We start from the raw sequence: 2,724 nt of genomic DNA, 5'->3' as shown, positions 1-2,724 counted from the left end.
TATGTACATAAAAATATTTTTAAAAGGGCCTCAGTTCCCTACAGCGATTGAAAATCTTGATCTCAGTACAATATATTCAAAAAACAATGAATGTAACCATTGAAAATCGATCCATGATGTATAAGGATTAAGGAAAGTATGCGAAATATGTATTTCATTAATAATGATTAAGCAGATTGTTTAAAAAGTTACTCCCCTAATGTTAATATGTGTCTCTTTGGCGCAGAGGATAGCGCGTTGGACTTCTAATCCAAAGGTCGCGGGTTCGATCCCCGCAAGAGATGAAGAACACTTTTTAAGTATGAAAAGCATTTACATAAATTATGTAAAAAAATATTCAAGCTTTGTCTGTTGTTCTATCTAGATTTTAAAAGTTCTTAAGGGGGGTTTACATTACAATTAAGGAGCCAAACGGTGGCTTTACAAATCCCAATATTCAGGATTTTAAAAATTGCATTCCCTGGATTTAACGGGGTTTGGGGATTACATAAATTTAATTATTTATTATGAAAATCTTTAAATATTCATGTTTGTAAGAAAATTTTTTAATTTTGTGGAAATTTAGCAGACAGAAGATATATTTAAATTAAAACAATCTAATTAATTCCAAATTTTAAATAAAAACTTTTAGAATTTCACAATTTCTGAAATTTTATCTACATACTTCCTAAAAGCACATTTTAAAAAAATAAAAGGTTCAAATACATATGTATATATAAAAACTAGCTGTGCTACATAAAAATTCTAAATAAAAATCGCATTTTTTTAGATGGCGCTCAATAGGTTAATGATAGTAGAGGTTATGTTATAGGGTTCTATAAATCGACTTTCGAATAATCGAACAATCGACTTTTTGCCGAAAAAAGTCGTAGTCGACTATTTTGTTCCAAAAAGTCGATACTCGACTATGGTCTGTGAAAAAAGTCGAAAAGTCGACTTTGTTAATAAAAGTCGAAAAGTCGTAAAAAGTCGAAAAGTCGTTAAAAAGTCAAAAAGTCGAAAAAAGTCGGAAAAAGTCGAAAACTCGAAAATTGTAGAAACAAGTCAAAAATAGTCGAAAATCTTAAAAAAGTGGAGAAAAGTCAAAAACTCTAATAGAAAATACGGAAACAAAAAAAAGTCGGAAAAACTCGAAAAAGTCAAAAATAGTCGAAAAAAGTCGAAAGAAGTCGAAAATGTTCAAAAAGTCGATAAAATCAAAAAGTCGGAAAAAGTCGAAAAGTCGGAAAAAGTCGAAAAGTCGACTATTTATAAAATACTTATAGTCGAAAAGTCGACTTTTAATTAAATGAAATAAAGTCGAAAAATCTTCTTTTCATAAAATGCAAAAAGTCGAGAAGTCGAAAGTCGACTTTTAACTAAATGAAAAAATTCGAAAAGTCGACTTTTCGTTTCAACTATAGAACCCTATTATGTTATACATCGTTTAAAAGCTTTTCGAATGATATAAAGATAATGCGGAAGATATTCTACATTATATTATAAATCATTAAATGTATATGTAACTCCTAAACCAAATGGGAGCAAGAAACAATTTTTACACCAAACAATTTTAAATTAAGTTTGTTACACCTGGTTAAAAATATTGGAAAAATCGCAGCCGTTTAGAGCAGAGATACAAGCCGGCTCAAATCGGCGGCGGCTGGCCGCCGGTAATATTTTGCAAGCCGCGCCGTCGCCGACTTCTTTCGGCTCAAAAGCTAAGCCGGCTTAAACGTAGCCGCTGATAAAGATTAGAATCACACATGTATTTCAGAACATAATTTCACCAAATTGAACGGAGTTGCCACTATTTTAAATTCTTATGGCAAATTGAAAAGAGTTGCCACACAATATTGTGCTAATATTAAAATAGTGAAAACTACTATAAATGTCCATTTTCTGCAGAAAAGAACTTATATAGAGACAGGTTTCTATGTAACAGACTATTATACAAAGATTTTTCAATATAATAAACCTTATAAGGTCAATTTCTAAGAAAAAGTTAAATTGAGGCCGACAATTTAGCCGCCGACGATATTTTCTGTATAAGCCGCCGCCGCCGACCCAAAATGGTTGCGCCGCCGATCATTTCCATCGGCTTGTATCTTATGGTTTAGAGTCGGTAGTTATGCCGTTGTTTGTTATGCCGAGAATTCGTTATAAACGAGTTTGACTGCATATGTATCTATACAAACAAACAAATACATCTTTGTGTTTTAAGTTATTTTTTTGTTTGTTACATACACATGTTAGTTTTTGCAAGCTACGTGTTGTTCTGTGTTTTTTGTTTATTCACATATTATTAAAAATCAACTCTGTAAAGAATACACAAGTACATAGTAAGTGTGTTACCCTGTTAATGTTTAACCTAATCAAAAACAGCATTTGTGCAAATGTCGACAACTGTCCCTTTGGCGCAGAGGATAGCGCGTTGGACTTCTAATCCAAAGGTCGCGGGTTCGATCCCCGCAAGGGATGTCTTGAACATTTTTTCTTTAATATGTAAAAATTCTTTGTTTTTTGGTTAAAAAAGTGAGTCAGTCGTCATCAGTCCATTTTTTTTAAACAAAAATCTATTTTTTATGGAAAAATTAAAAAAAACGTGTAAAAAAGTAATAAATTTTGTCTCCAAGTTTAAAAAATATAATATAAAAAAAAAATTATCACTTTACCCCAGATGGGACTCGAACCCACAATCCCCGGCTTAGGAGGCCGATGCCTTATCCATTAGGCCACTGGGGC

At 32.1% G+C, this 2,724-nt stretch overlaps 3 non-coding genes across 3 annotated transcripts; 2 read left to right on the top strand and 1 right to left on the bottom strand.

The window, feature by feature from the left end:
• Positions 1–211: 211 nt before the first annotated feature.
• Trnar-ucu lies at positions 212–284 on the top strand. Its single transcript has one exon. It is a non-coding gene; the product is annotated as a tRNA-Arg (tRNA).
• Positions 285–2,387: 2,103 nt separating this feature from the next.
• Positions 2,388–2,460, top strand: Trnar-ucu. The gene has a single exon. It is a non-coding gene; the product is annotated as a tRNA-Arg (tRNA).
• A 191-nt stretch (positions 2,461–2,651) lies between these two features.
• On the bottom strand, positions 2,652–2,724 carry Trnar-ccu. The gene has a single exon. It is a non-coding gene; the product is annotated as a tRNA-Arg (tRNA).

This window comes from Lucilia sericata, unplaced genomic scaffold (genome assembly GCF_015586225.1).
Source record: "Lucilia sericata isolate MDLA Ls3-8-SP2 unplaced genomic scaffold, ASM1558622v1 Contig000048F_arrow, whole genome shotgun sequence".
NCBI classification, from domain to species: Eukaryota; Metazoa; Arthropoda; class Insecta; order Diptera; family Calliphoridae; genus Lucilia; species Lucilia sericata.
This window is presented reverse-complemented; position numbering and strand designations above follow the sequence as displayed.